The sequence below is a fragment of the Chlorocebus sabaeus genome, chromosome 13 (genome assembly GCF_047675955.1).
Source record: "Chlorocebus sabaeus isolate Y175 chromosome 13, mChlSab1.0.hap1, whole genome shotgun sequence".
NCBI lineage: Eukaryota > Metazoa > Chordata > Mammalia > Primates > Cercopithecidae > Chlorocebus > Chlorocebus sabaeus.
In genome coordinates this window covers 19,450,247-19,470,397 of record NC_132916.1, presented here as the reverse complement: position 1 = coordinate 19,470,397, position 20,151 = coordinate 19,450,247, and the positions used below count along the sequence as shown (strand labels likewise).

General features: G+C 42.8%; 1 protein-coding gene and 1 non-coding gene across 3 annotated transcripts in view; one reads left to right on the top strand and one right to left on the bottom strand.

Moving 5' to 3' along the window:
- AKAP12 (A-kinase anchoring protein 12) overlaps window positions 1-20,151 on the top strand; it is a 120,386-nt gene that overhangs the window by 32,083 nt on the left and 68,152 nt on the right. The window lies entirely within an intron of this gene.
- LOC119625444 (U6 spliceosomal RNA) lies at window positions 9,154-9,257 on the bottom strand. Its single transcript, XR_005241644.1, has one exon. It is a non-coding gene; the product is annotated as a U6 spliceosomal RNA (small nuclear RNA).

Below are 20,151 nucleotides of genomic sequence, written 5' to 3'. Positions count from 1 at the left end.
CCTCCCAGTGTCACATGATCCTCCCACTTCAGCCTCCAGAGTAGCTGGGACTACAGGCCTGTGCTACCATGTCCAGCTAATTTTTGTATTTTTTTGTAGAAATGGGGTCTCACTATATTGCCCAGGCTGGTGTTGAACTCCTGAGCTCAAGCAATTGGCCCACCTCGGCCTCCCAAAGTGCTGGGATTACATGTGCGAGCCACTACACCCCCCAGCCCACAGCTGAAAAACTTAACATTAATTGATTTTATTTATTTGTTTATTTTTGAGACAGAGTCTTGACTCTCTCACCCAGGCTGGAGTGCAATGGTGTGATTTCAGCTCACTGCAACCTCTGCCTCCTGAGAATCACTCTTCTTCAAGTGATTCTCATGCCTCAGCCTCCTAAGTAGCTGTGACTACAGGCGCCTGCCACCACGCCTGGCTAATTTTTGTGTTTTTAGTAGAGCAGGGGTTTTACCATGTTGGCCAGGTTGATCTCGAACTCCTGACTGCAAATGATCCACCCACCTCGGCCTCCCAAATTGCCGGGATTACAGGCGTGAGCCGCCACATCCCACCCAACATTGATTTAATGATATCATCTAAGATAGAGTTTGTATTCAAACTTCCTCTGTTAGCCTTAAATATATTTTATACCTGCTTTAAAAATTGGGTCCTGGGCCGGGCGCGGTGGTTCAAACCTGTAATCCCAGCACTTTGGGAGGCCAAGATGGGCGGTTCACAAGGTCAGGAGATCGAGACCATCCTGGCTAACACGGTGAAACCCCATCTCTACTAAAAAATACAAAAAAACTAGCTGGGCGAGGTGGCGGGCGCCTGTAGTCCCAGCCACTCGGGAAGCTGAGGCAGGAGAATGGCATGAACCCGGGAGGCGGAGCTTGCAGTGAGCTGAGATTGCGCCACTGCACTCCAGCCTGGGCGACAGAGCCAGACTCTTCCTCAAAAAAAAAAAAAAAAAAATTGTGTCCTAGCCAGGCACAGTGGCTCATGCTGTAATCCCTGCACTGTGGGAGGCTGAGGTGGGATGATCACTTGACATGAGGAATCCAAGACTAGCCTGGGCAACATCATGAGACTTCATCTCTACAAAAAAAGTACAAAAAATGAGCCGTGTGGTGGCGCGTGCCTGTAGTCCTAGCTGCTTAGGAGGCCCGGGTGGAAGGATCCCTTGAGCCAAGGTGTTTGAGGCTGCAGTGAACTATGATTGCATCACTGCACTCCAGCCTGAGTGACAGAGTGAGAACCTGCTTCAAAAAAACAAAAGAAAAAAAATGGGGTCCAGCATATAACCAAATTGCATTTGGTCATGTTTCTTTTCTAGTTTCTTAAACTAGAATACTCCCTTTGCCTTTCTGTTTTTCATGCTCCCTTTGCCCTCCTGTTTTTCATTAGATGATGGATGAATGAATAGATAGATAGATAGACAGACAGACAGATAGATAGATAGATAGATAGATAGATAGATAGATAGATAGATGGAGATAGAGCCTCACTCTGTCACCCAGGCTGCAGTGCAGTGGTACGATCTCGACTCACTGCAACCTCGGTTCACTGCAACCTCTGTCTCCTGGGTTCGAGTGATTCTCCTGACTTAGCCAACCGAGTAGCTGGGATTATAGACATTTGCCACCACGCCCTGTTCATTTTTGTATTTTTCATAGAGACAGGGTTTTACCATGCCAGGCTGGTCTCGAATTCCTGGTCTCAAGCAATCTACCTGCCTTGGCCTCCCAAAGTGCTGGGATTACAGGTGTAAGCCACCGCGCCCAGCCCGTGAGATTTATTTTTATGAAGAGCCCAGGCCAGTTGTCTTATTTAGTGGATTTGTCAGATTTATCTACGATTAGATTCAGGCTGGACATTCTTTTTTTTTTTTTTTTTTTTTTTTTTTTTTTTGAGACAGAGTCTTGCTCTGTCACCCAGGCTGGAGTGCAGTGGTGCAATCTCGACTCACTGCAAGCTCCGCTTCCCAGGTTCATGCTATTCTCCTGCCTCAGCCTCCCGAGTGGCTGGGACTACAGGTGCTCGCCACCATGCCCGGCTGATTTTGTTTTTGTATTTTTAGTAAAGACGGAGTTTCACCGTGTTAGCCAGGATGGTCTCGATCTCCTGACCTTGTGATCCGCCCACCTCGGCCTCCCAAAGTGTTGAGATTATGCGCCCGGCCCAGGCTGGACATTCTTAGCAAGAGTACTACCTAGGTGATGGTGCGGTGATAGTGAATCCTGACTGTTGTATCACAAACAGCAATCACAGACAATGCCTGTCCCTCCCATTATTGGTGATGCTGAGTTGGACTGTTTGATGCTAATAGGGGCTGAGTTTCCCTGTGGGGTACTATTGTAGTTTGATACCGGTGATTCCATTGCCAGTGTCTTCACATCCAGTGATGACTCTCGCCTAAATCATTGTGAAATGGTGACTGTCTCATCTGTTATTCTTTCTATATTTCTGCATCTGGCATTCTTCCACATAGGTGAGCTTTTTCCTTTTACCCTCATCTCTCCTTTTGTTTCCCCTTAAACTTAAACATCTTTTTTCCAACAATGAAGTTATTGAGCGTATTTCCAACTTTTATGTCAAACTTAAGGAAAGAGACCTCCAGCAGGCCAATTCAAAGACTCTTTTGGTAGACTTATTTAATAGAAAAAGAATGACTAGGTGGTTACTGTTAGACTAGTTAAAAGAACGAGGCTGGCTGGGCGTGGTGGCTCACGCCTATAATCCCAGCACTTTGGGAGGCCGAGGTTGGTAGATCTCGAGGTCAGAAGTTCGAGACTAGCCTGACCAACATGGTGAAACTCCGTCTCTACTAAAAATACAAAAAGTAGCCCGATATGGTGATGTATGCCTGTAATCCCAGCTACTCAGGAGGCTGAGGCAGGAGAACTGCATGAACCCAGGAGGTGGAGGCTGCAGTAAGCTGAGATTGTGCCACACTCCAGCCTGGATGACAGAGCAAGACTCCATCTCAGAAAAAAAAAAAAAAAAAAAAAAAAGAATGAGGACAAAATGGTTTCCTTCAGTTCTTTTTTTTTCCTGAGATAGGATCTTGCTCTTTTGCCCAGGCTGGAGTGCAGTGGCACAATCTTGGCTCACTGCAACCTCTGTCCCCTGGGCTTAGGCAATCCTCTCACCTCAGCCTCCCAAGTAGCTGGGACTACCGGGGCAGGGGTATGCCACTATGCCCTGCTAATTTTTGTATTTTTTTGTAGAGATGAGTTCCACCGTGTCACCCAAGGTGGTCTGGAACTCCTGGGCTCAAGCAATCCACCTGCCTCCATCTTCCAAAGTGCTGGGACTACAGGCGTGAGCCACTGCACCCAGCCTACCTTCAGTTCACCTGGGGGTGTGTGGTGATGGTGGAGGAGGTGGGAGGGGTTGGGTGGCAGGGAAGTGGTTTAAAATTATAGATCATGATTTCATTAAAGTGTATCAGAAACATTTTGTTAGGAATGTTTTCCTGAAGAAAGTCATGAATTATGCAAAAAAAGTTCTGTCCTTGATAAGGTAGGGATCTTTAAACATTATAAGTATGGAAATTCGAAATTATAGAAAGATATAAAAATATAACAGAAAATAGAAGTTCCTATTTAACACAACCATTATCACTTTTGTGTGTTCTTAGAAAAAAGCAGTGTTTGTGAGTTGGCGGCATTTCACAATTTTATAGGCAGTTTCTAACTTCAAAGGCATTTTTAAGAAAAGCTCAAGGTCATAGAAACAACAGTATAAAAATGGAGGTAAGAATTTCTAATCATCACTGGGCTAGGTGACTCATTCCTATAATCCCAGCTCTCTGGGAGACCGAGGCAGATGGATCTCTTGAGCTGAGGAGTTGGAGATCAGCCTCAGCAACATGGGTGAAACCCCATCTCTACAAAAAATATAAAAATTAACCAGGCCTGATGGCACATTCCTGAAGTCCCAGCTACTTGGGAGGCTGAGGTGGGAGGATTGATTGAGCCTGGGAGTTAGAGGCTGCAATGAGCCGTGATCGCATCACTGCACTGCAGCCTGGGTGACAGAGCAAGACCCTGTCTCCAAAAAAAAATTTTTTTTTAATTTTTATTACAATTGTTCTCACAAACATGTTTGACCCATATGTGATAAAGTGGTAACACTGGTTGTACTCGCCAACCACTGTTTCTGTTCCCCAACAAGGGGATGTAAACCGTCTTTCCTCCCAGCTCTTACTTGCTGTGTCTGGAAAACACATTTTGAAAGGCGAGAGGTTTGCATTCGAGAGAGGCTGGGGCTTGGAGGTGTCCCTGGAGTTTAAAAGGCTGAGGTTTCCAGTGCTATTCGCTTTCGGGATGTTGAGCCCTCAGAGTAACAGATGCCCTAAAATTGTAAATTTTCCATCTAGAAAAGGGAAAAAAAAAATCTGTGGAAGAGTGGATTATGAAAAACAAATCTACCCTCCAAGAAGGTGGTCAACAAAACAGAGTAACTGAGACCTTCACTCAGAAATTCCACGATAGCAGACGTCACCTTTCTCATGTTCGTATTTTGTTGTAGAAGACGTTTGGATGAATCATTGACAGTTTTGTTTTTTTTTTATCAGAATACTTTAATACATTTTACATGGATTTAGGAATTTGGATGTTAAAAATGAGAAATCTTCTACGATGGCATGATCACTGGAAGGAGTAAGGTTTTTTGGGATTATTTTCCTACCATCTGTTGTCAGCAGGACCACCTGCGTATCATTTTCCTTCCATCAAATGTATGACTTCGCCGCCAAGTGGTGCCTTTGTATTTTCCACTCCAGTGTGGGATTGCAGAAAGGCTGTTTTTATGCTTATTTTTGTTGAATGGTTTTATGCTGATTAAATCAATAGAATACCTCGTTGATCTGGAAAATTGTTCTTATCATCTAGACATCCAGACTGGTTCCATTTGATTGGTTAGCATTTATCTTTGCAGAAAGAAAATCGCTGGCAAATGAAATTAGACTGAACGTAATCATCAATAGATGTCACCACTAAGCATTTGTTCGCCTTGGTCTAGCAGTTGTTGGTTAACAAATTGATCGAACTGGAATTGTGTGTGTAAGCATACTTTTGGTGTAGTGTTGAGCCTAAAGAGACCTTGAAATGCAATTTTCAGTGTAGAACAAACAATATTGTACTTAGATAAAAAAATCTTTCCATGTTCCTGAATGCCCTTTTAAAAAAATCTTGAATAAAATTTAAATGTAGCAAAGCTAAAATGGTGTAAAAGTTCATTTTCATAGCAAGGTGTCCTGGTGGTTATAGTCCCTGACTGCGAGTGCTTGCTAATAGAGCCAGGAACAAGTGGCAAATTTTGATTCCTTCCTCCAGGAATTTGCTTCATGTTTGAAAATGATGAAGACATTTTCATAGCTGCCAGTACATTCGGTTGCATGTTGGTGTTTTTTAATGTGTGTTGTTTTTTTTTTTCTGCATCAACCCATCAAAACATGTTTATGGTTTTTGCTTAGGCTGTAATGGAATTGAGAAAGGATGGCTAATTAGAGTAACTTGGCTGAGTCAGCGGTCTGGCCGTTGAAGGGATTCAGTTCCTCCAGTGCTGACCAGCCTTGCAGTCACTGCAGAGCAATCTCCCAGTGGACGGAGCCTCCCTGAGCCTCGCACAAAGAAAAGCCAGCGCAGCTGGGAGTGGCTCCAGGAGCACAAAACACCAGGGGATCCAAGACTTAACTTATGTATTTATTATTTATTTATTTGCCTGTTCCCCCTAGCAAGTCACTGATTGTGCTTTATCACGATCGTATGCTTTTATGACTGCTTTAGATTGCCCATTGATGCCTCTGTCCCTTTTTCTTGATTTATCTATTTAGTAGTAAGAATACAAGGGGACTTGCCCTTTAGGTCTATCTTTTATGGAATAGTATGGAAGGATTGAGTTTTTCTTGGCAGTTTGAGGTGGAATGCTTTGTGTGTGCATCTCCACGAGCACATAATCAATTGAAGCAATTAAAGTCTAATCTTGCTCTTGGTCATTTAGTTAACAAGGAAACAAACAAACCTAAAAACAAATACAACAACCTATGCAATCTTGAAGATACCGAAGAAAATGAATAGGAATCCGTCCTTTCCTAGGGGTAATTACTTCTGCAGCTGTTTAAAGGTGGGTTTCTACACACGGGGGCTCCAGATGTCCACCGTAGCAGATGGAGATACTGAGCAAATGTCTGAAAATGGCTATTAATTAATGAGGTTGCAAGATACTTTTATCAGTTATGAATGTCACATAGATTGGGTTGCTTTAGTAAGCAATACATATGCTATTGATTTAAAAGACAGCCTGGATTTTATCTTTTGGGGGAGTGAAGTGCTCGTATGATAGCCACACCTATAGACAAAAATCCTGGTTTCTGTCTCCACTCCTCTTTAAGAAGTGCTTTTTAAATGCAAAATGAATGGAAAGGCATATTGTTTGTAAACATATATATGTTTCCAATAGGAGACCTTTGTAGAACTGAAATAATTTGAAACAATGCATGCTAAATTCCTTTACCTCAAAATTTGGTGCTTAGTAAGTAATAGGTGTTTAATAGATATTTATTGAATGAGTTAACTATTAGGGCTTTACAAAATGATCAGGTTTAAACCTGCAAGCAGACTCTTGCCTCCTATTTAGCATTTTCTTTGTTAATCTTTTATTTTAACAGGAATATAAATCCTATTTTTTACTTAGTTTTTTCTTTTGTTCTTCAACAAATATAAAAGACATTTTCAATGTGAGTAAGAATATAATCAGGAACAAATTTTAAGAGTAATATGTGGGTTTTGTAAGGATTTACCCTTTAACTATATTGGTTCTTCTGGTGCTGATGTTTTTCCTAATGTTAAATACAGCATTAATCATTGAAATATGTAAAACATGTTATGTCTTCCCTTTTCAGATCCTTAGAGAATAGCTAATAGGTTTGTGTGTGTGTGTGTGTGTGTCTTTTTATTTTTTTCTAGCAAGAAAGATCTCTTTTGTCTTAATATCGTGGAAGGGAAATAATAGAAATTGTCCTTTTTTATATTTTATTTAAAATCTACAATTATGAAAATGTATCACTTAAGGTAGTATGTAAAAAGTTTATGGATTAATTTTTTATTAACTTTCTTTGGGGTCTATAATGTATTAATGTGGATGGATTTACAATGAAGGGGAATTCAGATGTTGTGTTTTTGTTTTTTTGTTTTTTGGTTTTTTTTTGAGACAGAGTCTTACCCTGTCACCCAGGCTGGAGTAAAGTGGTGTGATCTCGGCTCATTGCAGCCTTCGCCTCCCGGGTTCAAGTGATTATCCTGCCTCAGCCTCCCAAGTAGCTGGGATTACAGGCACCCACCACCATGCCCGGCTAATTTTTGTATCTTTAGTAGAGACAGGGTCTTGCTATGTTGGCCAGGCTGGTCTCGAACTCCTTACCTCAGGTGATCCTCCCTCCTTGACCTACGAAAGGGCCAGGATTACAGGCTTGAGCTACCGCGCCTGGCTGTGTCATGTATTTTTGTCAAAGAAGAATCATAGCATCCAGTTTCTGGGAAGTTCTGTTCTTTGAACACTGTTGTGTTGGAGACCACCACTTTCTCTCTGCAATGATGTTACTGGTGCTGCAATTAATAAACAGTAGTGTCTAGTTCTTAGCCTAGAACAATGGCTTTTAAAGTGTTCTTCATTAAAACTTACTTCATTTCTATTTTCTAAAATTCCTAGAATAAATTGTTCAATAAGCAGTTATAGTGGATTTGAAATTGGACTGTCATTACTGCCTACACTGTTTGAGTGGCCTCGAGGGCTCACACCCAGAACCTGAGTCGGACTTACTTAGGAAGACATTCACTGTTGTTTCAGTGTTTTAAAAGATTGTATTCCCTGGTCTCATCAAAAAATGTTATTTTTTTTTAAGAAAGTAGGGATAGAGAAGGAATTTCTCTGGCATGGTTTCAAATCCTAACAAGGTCTGTGATGCTCGGCAAGTAACATTCTTTCAGGACTTGGTTCTCGTCAGTGTCATGGAAGGGACTGTTTTAGGTGATCTTGAAGAACAGCTCTTAGGTTTCAGATTTTTTTTGTGTGTGATTAACTTAAGAATGGTGAGTTTATTTATATGTAACTCTCCTTGACCGAGGAAAAAATGTACAGCAGTTTTTAATATGTATGCAAGAAGAAACGAGAAATATATGATAAAGGATAAAGGTAGGAAAAATCTGACCATGGAGAAGGCATTCTATTTAAACATTTTAAAAATTTATTTTCTCTCTCTTTCTTTTAAAACTGACCCTTAACACTGCTTAATGAGACATTTAAATAATAGAAATGGGATGGAGACAATAAGCAAGCGAAAGCCGGTGAGGTGGCATGCGCCTATAGTCCTAGCTACTGATGGGAGGCTGAAGTGGGAGGATTGCTTGAGCCCAGAAGGTCGAGGCTGCAGTGAGCTAATGATTGCACCACTACATTCCATCCTGGGTGATGGAGTGAGACCTGGTCTCTTTAAAAGAGTAAATAAATAAGCAAGTGAAATCAAACTTGAAAAAATTTTTTAAAAATATATTTTTTAAGCATAAAAGTGGTATATTGTCATTGTGCAAATGCCACCATATAAGAAAAAAAGTTCCTTCATTCCCTCTTATTTGTCTTCTGAGATTTTTCTTACATACACACACAAACATATCCTTTCCGTTGGTTTTTTAAAAATATATGCATATAGATAATACTGTTGCGTAACTTGCCTTTTTCACTCAATAGGAAATCATAAGCACCTTTTGGTTCAGTGTACGCAGACCTGGCAGACTGCTTACTGGCTACATGTTCAGTGACATGGATATACTCTAATTTACTTAACCAGTCTCTTTACTGATTGACATTTAAATTGATTCTCATGGTCTCCTATTACAAGTAATGCTGAAATTGAACATCCTTTCATATACAGTATAACTTTCATGTATAAAATGAAAATTATATATAATATACATATTCATTTGTGCTTGTGCAAATATTTCTGTAGGCCTAATTCCTGGATGAAAGGGAATGCCCCACCCTTCCACCCTTTTCTGTATGATAAATTTCTGACACATTTACTTGTTAACCAAGGAGTGACTTAAGTTTCAAACTATGCTTAATGCATTCAGCTTTCAATAGCTCACGGCACACACTGTATATACAAATATGGAACGCTTTACAAATTTGGGTCTCATCTTTACATAGGGGCCATGCTAATCTCTGTATCGTTTCAATTTTAGTCTCTGTGCTACCAAACCAAACAAGTGCTCTTTTCTTTCTTTCCTTTTTTTTTTTTTTTCCCCCAGAAAGGATCTTCTTCCTCTTATTGTCCAGGCTGGAGGGACACAATCACACCTCACTGTAACCTTGAAGTCCTGGACTCAAGAGACCCTCCCACTTCAGCACCCCCCAAGTAGCTAGGACTACAGTTGTGGGCCACCGTGCCCAGCTCTTTTCGAAAATATTGTAGTATGAGATACTTTACAGAATACTCACAATGCCCCATTTTGGCAATCATATTTCACAAACCTTTGACTTTTGACTGAGTTGCAGTTAGCTTGAAACACTCATATTTTGCTTTCACTTAGAGAATTACCATTCCTTCTGTGTAATTCTAAAGGTATATTACATTTAACAAGGCCATGTTTTAAAGTTGCCAGTGAACACATTGGCAGCTTCTTTCCATTCTGCAGGAAGTGGCTTTGTTTCTGTGCTTTCCTCCTGTTATTTCCTTAGGGTAAACATCTAGGCTTCATGCAAAGTAGAAGGGGCCTGTGTGTGGTGGTCAGGATGTGGATTTGAATCCCCAGCTCAGCCACTTACATTAGATAAGTCACTTAACTTGCTAGCCTCCCTCTGCAAACTGGATAAAGGTTGCTAAAGAACGTGTTTTTACAGGTTGTGCTAATTTCGATGCTACCTTGAACAAATGAGTGTTCAAATTTGGCCACGTCAGTGATATTGGTAGTGTTACTTTGACAGGTGAAGGATGGTGTTTTAAATTTGCTTTGACTTTTGCATTTCTGTAATTTCTGGGAAGAGATAACCATAATTCTGTAAGTCTATGTATTGGTTCGCTAATTTAATTTCAGGTTACGAGTAGATTTATTGCCCACTTTATCTTTTGGGGTCTTATATGCTTCAGATCTCATGGTTGATACTTTCACATTTGCAAGAAGTTCTCCTACACTTAGGGAATAGCCCCCCAAATCCTAACTCAACCCATTGTATCTTGATGATGCTATATAGAATTTTAAGTCTTAGAATTGGGGCATTGTATGTGAGGTTAGGACCCAATTTCCTGTGGCTTCATTCTTTTCTCCACACACGTTTTATTTAGTTATTTATTTGTTTGTTTGTTTATTTGTTTAATGAGACAAGGTCTTGCTCTTTTGCCCAGACTGGAGTGCAGTGGTGCTCACTGCAGCCTTGACTTCCTGGACTCAGGTGATCTTCCTGCCTCAGCCTTCTGAGTAGCTAGGAATACAGACTTACACCATACCCTCCCTTCCCCAACACCCAGCTAATTTTAAATTTTGTTGTAGGGATGAGGTCTCCCTGTGTTGCCCAAGCTGATCAAACACCTGGCCTCAAGAGATCCTCCCACCTTGGTCTCCCAAAGCACTGGGATTATAGTTGTGATCCACCAAGCTTAGCCTGGAGTGACCTCCCATGCCAGAACGTGTGATGCAGAAGCGGGCTGTCCTCTTCCCCTCCTGTTCCTGCTCTCAGCTACCCGTACATCTATTTTTATTTTTTCTGAGATGGAGTCTTGCTCTGTCGCCCAGGCTGGAATGCAGTGGTGCAGTCGTGGCTCACTGCAACCTCCGCCTCCCGGGTTCAAGTGATTCTTCTGCCTCAGCCTCCTGAGTAGCTGGGACTACAGGCACATGCCACCATGCCCGACTAATTTTTGTATTTTTAGTAGAGACAGGGTTTTGCCATGTTGACCAGGCTGGTCTTGAACTCCTGATCTCAGGAAATCACCTCGGCCTCCCAAAGTGCTGGGATTACAGGTGTGAGCCACGGTGCCCAGCTTGCCCGTACATCTTAAGGGAACTCCAGCTCATGCATGGGGATTTTCCAGCCTACATGTCCAACCTTCACCAAAACAAATGCCCTGTAGCCCTTTGGTCTAGAGGTGCCCACGGAAGAGACTTGCATAGGTTCTGAGAATTCCAAATCTTGGGCCCCCAGAACAGGTGGGATGTTAATTTCAGGAAGATTTGCCCTTTTGGTTGCCGCGGGGGAAGGATGTAGCCAGAGGAGGGCCAGAATGGGTCTCCCCGAAGTGAGGGGCTCTGCCTGGGTCTGTTGGTGTTACCGCTCACAGGGATTCTTTGAAGCAGTTGCTTATTCACTTATTTCTCTTGTCTATTGATTGAATAATGTTTTCCCTGCTGTCTACCTATCAGGTTATTAATTCCTGATCACTGTCAAGGTTCGGGCTGGTCAAACTTGAAATCATTAATTACATAAAGTGTATTATGTGTAAAGTGCTAGATTTGTAAGAAAGTTGCTATCTTCATCTTCATTTAGTTTTTATCTTGGCTTAGCTCTTGCTAATTTCCCACAGTATAGCCTGCACTCATGTTATGAAAAAATTTAGATGACTGTTGAAAACCATTCAGGATTTCTTTCTTACTTCTCAACCCAGGACTGAGCCTTTATGAAAGAGAGCAGCAGGAGATTTTAGAAAAGTGGAGGCCCTTGTATAAGGAGGCTGGGCTCCATTTAATGACGGCGAGGAGGCACACTTTAGGAACTAAAGGAGACGTGACAGATTGAGCGTTAAGGCGGAACTAAACAAGAGGCACTCAAAGGCAGGGAGATCAGCTCTTAGGATATTGCATTAAATCAACCATGAAAAGCTAAAGCTTGAACTAGGGCAGAAATCAAGCAATGGATACAGACAGCATTGAACACAAAAGAAATGATAGGATTTGAGGGAGCACGAGGTTGACCAAGATGCAGAAAATCCCAAGATGATCTCCAGGTTTCTAGGCTTTTCCAACTAGAATGCTAATTTTTTGCCTGAGAAACAGTATTATCAAGCAAAGACATGGTCTCACTGTTGACCCAGAAAATGGAGGGACAGGGTAACAAAAGCAGTGATCCATTTTCCATAATACTAATGGTTGACACTGACTGGGTGCTTACTGTGTCAGGTGCTGTCCTATGCACTTTGTACACTTGTATAGACACTTGTAAATCCCCATCGTACCAAAGAGGAGGCAAGCCCCTAGAGGTGAAGGAACCTTACAGGTAGAGCCTTTTCTCAAGGCGAGGCATTCTGATCAGAGAATGCCTAAGAGAGGGAGACAGAGACAGAATTCAGTGTAAAGACAGAAAGCCCACTGTTAAAAGCAATGTCAGGTGTTTTTATGAGAGCTCAGAAGCTGTCACTGACATAACCAAGTTTCAAATCCAGGAGTCATTCTTTTTCCATTGGCAAGTCCCATTGGCCTCATCTCCAAAGACATTTCACATCGGCCTGTTCTGTCCACAGGGCCTTCCCTGGCTTCATCTCTCCCCTGCATGGACACAGCAGCTGCCTTCCTGCCTCCAACTCGGTCTCCTTCAGCTCCTTCTCTCTGCAGACAGCTTGGTGGTTTGGGGATTTTTAGGGTTTGTCTGTGGTCAATTTATACCTGATAAAGCGAGCGAATCTTAAGCGTATACCTTGGTGAGTTCTTACAAGGTGAATGCACGAGTAACCCTCTCCCAGGTCAGGTTGGAGAACCTCACCAGCGCCCCAGAAGCCTCCCTTGCATCTCCTTCTGGTTATTGCTCCCCAAGAGGTAATTACATTCTGACTTCTGTCGGCACATATCAGTGTTGTACATCATTCACCACGAATGCAGTGATCTTTGAAACCTGCACGTTGAGACGTGCCGTTACCAGATCTCTCGGCATCACTCCCACATTGCACTCTTTGCCATTGCCTGACATGAGATAAATAAGAACACATGGCTGGGTGCGGTGGCTCACACCTGTAATCCCAGCACTTTGGGAAGCTGAGGTGGGAGGATCGCTTGAGCCCAGGAGTTTGAGACCAGCCTGGGCAACATGTTGAAACCCTGTCTCTACAAAAAATACAAAAAAAATTAGCTGGGTGTGGCAGTATGCACCTGTAGTCCCAGCTACTTGGGGGGCTGAGGCTGGAGGATTGCTTGAGCCTGAGAGGTCAAAGCTGCAGTGAGCCATAACTGAGCTACTGCACTCCAGTCTGGGCAACAGAGCAAGACCCTGTCTCAAACAAAACCAAAAACAAAAACAAAGAACGGACACATGTCGGTGTCTTATTTCTCTCTTCCCTGCCATTGGCACTTTTTCCCTATCCAGACCCAGCTCAAAACTCAACTTTTTCTTGTACACTTTTTCTTATCGACAGAACTGAAAGGGACCCCTCCCTGTTAGTACTATGTGTCTTAGTACTCTGTCTTCGATGTGTGACACTTCCTTTTGACTTGACACATCCAGATGGCATAGGAACCCATCACAGGGATTAATCAAGTGTTGAATAATGCATGGGGACCCAGGGTGGAACCGAGGCTTTTGCAAAACGATGTTCAGAGGCTTTGGAGAGTGAACTTGGAGGTCAACAAAGAGGATGAAATGCGAGATGCACTGTGAGCATGTGGTGGTCTGGACTGCAAGATTCAGGCACTTTATTTTAGGAGTAGTTAATGTGAAGAACATGATTTATGAACGACAGAGTGGGGAGTGTATTGAGACCACGTAAGACTAATGCTCCATTGTAAAAACTTACATATCAAAGCAAATATATTGTCCCCTCAGTCCCCAGAAGCAATAACTGGAAACAGTTTTAGAGGACATAACCTAATTGATATAAAAATTTTTCGCTCTCAGAACTGTTTTTCCCATTGTCATAGGAATGGATACCAAATAACGTTTTCGTGTCTTGCCAGTGATTCACATTATTGAGTTTGCTATTGGACTATTTTTTCCTTGCTAGGAAGTACACATCAGAGAGCTGCATTTCACTGTGTGTGTGTGTGTGTGTGTGTGTGTGTGTCTTTTTCAATCTACTGATTACCAAAGAGCCTATAATTCTCAATGGAGAGTTTATGGAAAAGATGAAAAGAGGATTTTTTTTAAGAACAATAACCAGAAAGTTTGAGACAAATGAATATTATAGCAAAGTTCTTTTTCACAGTAACTTCTCTGGTTGTAATGTCTTAGGGTAAAAAAAAAAAATCAATTTAATGCAAAAAAGGGGGGGAGGATTATGTAAACAAAAACAAAAAAAATTTGAAGTATTACAGTCTATCATTTAGGTGAGTTGTAGAGGAGAAAAGAAGTCATTTGTACAGTTTGATGAAGAAATAAGTATATTTTCCAGTTTCTAAGATAGTCTGTGTTTGCTCTGAATTTAAAGCACATCATTTCCTGTAAGTCAGTATTGGGTTCAAAAAGTGCAAACGCTTTATTGATCATCTGCATCTATCACATGATTATCTTCTGGAACTGATATTTTTTTTTTTTTTTTTTTTTTTTTTGAGACAGAGTTTTGCTCTTATCACCCAGGCTGGAGTGCAATGGCGCAATCTCGGCTCTCTGCAACCTCCACCGCCCGAGTTCAAGCGATTCTCCTGCCTCAGCCTCCCGAGTAGCAGAGATTACAGGGGCACTACACGCCCGGGTAATTTTTTTTGTGTTTTTAGTAGAGATGAGGTTTCACCACGTTGGCCAGGCTGGTCTCGAACTCCTGGCCTCAGGTGATCCACCCCCTTTGGCCTCCCAAAGTGCTGGGATTACAGCCATGAGCCATCGCACTGGGCTCTGGAGGTGATAATTTTTTTAAAAGATTAAGGCAACAGCAATTTTGAAAGTGAGTCATTGTCATTGATAGTACACTTGTTTGGGGAAAGCCCTTTTTCCTACAGAAGCAAACTTGCTTTAGGAATAGCATCAGGCTGAAAGTGTTTTGTTTGCGTTTCAAATAAAGCTGGCAGGAAGACTGGCACCTGTCTGCTCCATCTCTGTGCTCTTACTATACAAATATGTTCTACTTTGCTTGCTGTCAAGGTTCAAGATCAGTAACAGCAGGGAGGGGGCGTTTCCCAGAAGCCCACACGACCTCATGAGGAAGCGCCACCCCTCGCTGGATGGGGCGTTGGCTTGCATTCTTAGGAAACAGAAAACAAAACAAAGAAACTCTCCCTTTCTAGTCCCGCAGATGTGAATATTGGAGACCGTTTCACTAGCAGTTACAGTCTATACTTCTTGAAATCATTTTGTTTGCTTGCAGATCTTGAACCAAGTGGTTAAGGAACGAATTCTTTCCATTGAGGTGTCCATTATCCATTATTATTTATTTAAGCACATGTGGACTAAACAAGCCACTTTGTACTCTGTCTCTCCAGGTGTCAAAGCAGTGTAACCTGCCCCTCTTGACTGAGTCCCAAATGTGATCTGAGTCAGAGAAGGTTAGAGCTCAGAGCTCGAGAGAGTTCAAGTATTTTACAAAACAAAACAATCAGGTGAGAACCAAAGCTACTGCTGTTGACTTGACCAAGGTCCCACAGTTGTTGGGTGGCAGCAATGGGAGTAAGTATATTTTCTTTTTTTATTTTGATTTCATTTTATTTTTTTTGAAACGGGGTGTTGCTCTGTTTCCCAGGCTGGAGTACAGTGGCACAATCATGGCTCACTGCAGCCTCAACCTCCTTGGGCTCAGGTGATCTTCCCACCTCAGCCTCCTGAGTAGCTGGGACCACAGACACGAGTCAGCACGCCCAGCCAATTTTTGCATTTTTTGTAGAGATGGAATTTCACCATGTTGCTCAGGCTAGTCTCTAACTCCTGGACTCAAGTGATCTGCCTGCCTTGGAAAGTGCTAGGATTACAGGCATGAGCCATCAGGCCCAGCCATGTTTACTTATTAATATTTTAAAGAATCATAAGGAATGTTTTTATATTGTTGGTGGGAGTGTAAATTAGTTCAACCATTGTAGAAGACAGTGTGGCGATTCCTCAAGGATCTAGAACCAGAAATACCATTTGACCCAGCAATCCCATTACTAGGTATCTAACCAGAGGATTATAAATCATTCTACTATAAAGACACATGCACACGTATGTTTATTGCAGCACTATTCACAATAGCAAAGACTTGGAACCAACCCATATGCCCATCAATGATAGACTGGATAAAGAAAATGTGGCACATACACACCATGGAATACTATGCAGCCATAAAAAAGGATGAGTTCATGTCCTTTGCAGGGAGGTAGATGAACCTGGAAACCATCATTCTCAGCAAACTAACACAGGAGCAGAAAACCAAACACTGCATATTCTCACTCATAAGTAGGAGTTGAACAATGAGAACACATGGACACAGGGAGGGGAACATCACACACTGGAGCCTGTCGGGGGGTGGGGGCAGGTAGGGGAGGGATAGCACTAGGAGAAATACCTAATATAGGTGATGGGTTAATGGGTGCAGCAAACCACCATGGCACGTGTATACCTATGTAGCAAACCTGCACGTTCTGGACATGTATCCCAGAACTTAAAGTATATATGAAAAAAAAAATTATGGCTAGGCTCAGTGGCTCATGCCTGTAATCCCAGCACTTTGGAAAGCCAGGGTGGGTGGATCACTTGAGGTCAGTAGTTTGAAACCAGCCTGGACAACACGGTAAAACCCCAACTCTATGAAAAATACAAAAAAATTAACCAGACGTGGTGGCAGGCACATGTAATTTCAGCTACTCAGTAGGCTGAGGCAGGTTGAACCCGGGAGGCGGAGGCTACAGTGAGCTGAGATCGCACCACTGCACTCCAGCCTGGGGGACAGAGCAAGCCATCGTCAAAAAAAACAAAAACAAAAACAAAGAGAGAGGGAGGGAGGGAGGGAGAGAGAGAAAGAGAGAAAGAAAAAGGAGTCACAAGCACTTTGTTTAAATGGGAGAGAGAGAGAGAGAGAGAGAGAAAGAAAAAGGAGTCACAAGCACATTGTTTAAATGGGCTTTCCAAACAATAGGTGCTAAAATAAAGTTGACAGAGTTATAAGGAAGGATTACACAGAGCCTCTGAAGTATTTAATTCATATTTTGTGGGATATTTGGGGTATATCTGAACTGCCTCTCAGTCTTCCCACTCCCACCCTACCCCCATTCAGAAGTCAAAACTCATGCTTTTGGAGGACAGAGGGAATTTCTCCCAAATTATTGTCTTCTGCCTCTAAAATCAGGACCATATTTTTCAAGTGTGCTTGTATGGGGAACGAGTCCTGGTCTGTGTTCCACTGTATTACTGATGAAGCTAAAAATTAAGGGATTAATGGCATCGCTAGATGCGCTCTGTAACAGCTGGCAGCTCTAAAAGCTATTTTGACAGCTATAACTTGTGATTTATAAATGAGGTTAATGGATTGTTGTTAGAATGGAAAACGCACTTGTGTAAGATCACTTATTCAAGCCATAGTCTGTACATACTGCAAGTGCTTTCTCCCGAGGCTTGTATTTTTTTTCTGGAGGATTTTTGTTTTTAGTAGACATTGCAGGACATAGGTTTTTCTTTTCATTTTAAAATTTGCAACAAATCCCAAATCACCAGAATTGCTGAAAACATGCTGTGAGAGATGAATGTCAGGTTCACAGTCACTGCCCTTCTCCAACAGAACCACCACTAGCCAGCCCTTGAGTGCAGACGGGGAGATTCAAACTGATATTCTCCACCCCTGATGCTGAGAGAGGTGGTTATGCGGCTTCAAGGTCCTCTGCAAATTCACCATACTTGGCTAGACAGTGAATGTATTTTTAATTAGGCACTGATTTTGAGAGCACTGGGTTATGTAGTAGTGAATATTCTAACCAGCCTGCATGTCTCAGAAGGAGAAGTATGAGAAAATAGATTTGGTAGCAAACACCAACCAGCCAAACAAAAAAGCAAAAAGCCAAAAACCCATCTTGTGGTTGATGTGGTTTCCATAGGGCTTTGCCTCTCATATATTGTCACTTCTTAAGAAACGCTCTCCCTTTTTTTCTCAGTAGAGTAAGGTCTTGATAAGAAGATTGCAAGGTGTGCAACATAACTGTTCTATTGAGTAATTTCATGAAACCAGGAAATAAGAAAGAAAAGAAAGTAGAGCTATTATTTGTCTTTCTTAGAATGTCTTGATCAATACATTCTATGCTGGCCCGTAAGAGAAAGGAAGCACAGGGCATTTGAATAGAGACCCTGTCACCAGGTTAACTTTGTCAAGGGAGGGTGGTGGGCTTTCGCAGGTGTCACTTTCCCTTGTGAGGTTTTAGCTTGGCTCTTAACTCATTCAAAGCAAAGGCCGAGAGATGTTTAACTTGCAGATTATGGAACTTGGATTGTCATTCTTTCCTCCTTGGGTAACATGATGACTAGCATGGTTATGGCTGGCGTTTTGCTTTTGTTTGTTTTGATACACTTTCGTGTTTAGAAGGTCAAACATCCGATGGGAAGAGGCATCTGAACAAGATGGTTTGGAAGCGTCCTTTTGAGACTGGAGAATTGTGTGGACTAATACAAATGTGTTCTTAGAATAGTCATCATTTCTTTATGGGAAACATTATTCTGGCACCTGTTAATGCTTATAGGGACTAGTATTGTTGAGTTCCTTCTCCACTGAATTCAGGTAGCTTGATCAGGAGCCATTTTGGAGGATAGGAAAACTGGGCAGTGTCTGGAAAGGCCAACATCTTCACTGCACACCCTACAGGGAGGGTGGGTGGAAGGCTCCACAGGGGCATCAGTTGGACATCATGACAAGTCCAGGCCCAGGTGACTGAGCCAGACAGAACAGAGAAGAACCACTCACTGTCATCTCATTCTCCTAGCACATCCCTCACCCAACTACAGTCTTTCTCCACTTAGACATCCACGCCATTGGGTGCTCCCCAAAAAATCTGAAGCCAAGCAGATTGACCCTTGGCAGTGAGGCCCTGGAGTTGTTAGGACTCCTCAAAGACCTTTCACCTCTCACAGGCCAGCTTCCTCTCCCATCACCTCACTGATGGTTCCCAGCCTTCACCAGTTTCTTTCTTTATTTTTTTTGAGATGGAGTTTCACTCGTATTGCCCAGGCTGGAGTGCAATGGCGTGATCTCGGCTCACTGCAACCTCTGCCTCCCAGGTTCAAGTGATTCTCGTGCCTCAGCGTCCCGAGTAGCTGGGATTGCAGGCATGCACCACCACTCCCAGCTAATTTTGTAATTTTAGTAGAGATGGGGTTTCTCCATGTTGGTCAGGCTGGTCTCCAACTCCCGACCTCAGGTGATCCACCCATCTTGGCCTCCAAAGTGCTGGGATTACAGGTGTGAGCCACCTTGCCCAGCCCCGATTCTTGTTTTTAACCTCTTGCCCTCTCGCCTACCAAATCCCCTCCTCTTCCCCAGAAGTTAGTCCTTCTAGCTTCTCCCCGTAACCTTAACTGCATAGAAACTCCCCCTCTCTGCACGTAAACGGAGCTGCTTTCTGATTTGCTTTCCCTTTGAGAGCTGGTCTCCAGTTGCTGCAGATCGCCTCATCCGGTGTCCCCTTCACCACCTGTCAGGTTCCCTTGGTCAGTATCATGCCTCTGAGACAGCGGCTGCCCATTGGAATTACCTGGGAGAGCCTTAGAAACTACTAATACGTGGGTCCCTTTCCCAGAGATTCTGACTTAATTGGGTTAGGATATTACCACAACAACAGCCCCAAAAAAGTATTACCCCTCCTTCTATAGGCTCAGAGGATGAGAAATTTGCCCACATGTCTCACAACTAATGAGTGGCTCAGCTGAGATTTCCTCTCATGGGTGGGCTTGCAAATCGTGCTCTGTCCTGGGCTATGCTGGATCCGGAGAAGCCCGGTAGGATCATTACCAGCTAACAAGGGGTCTTGCCGTTGCCTGCCCCTTAGGAATCAGGGGGCCTAGGCGAAGTCCCTGTTTTCCTCGGAGCTGACTGATAAACACTGGCTGTGCTCAAGCAGCGGCAGGGCTGGATTCGCGTCACTTACTTTGGTATGCAGGAGGCTGCTTGTATGCTGTGGCGCACGGAGCTAAGCACGCACGTCAGAGAAACCCATTTCAATTTATCATTTTAATTTTGCTATTAAGCATCCACAGACCCTAAATGGATTCTCCACAATGGCATCTGCAAGTCCATTATCA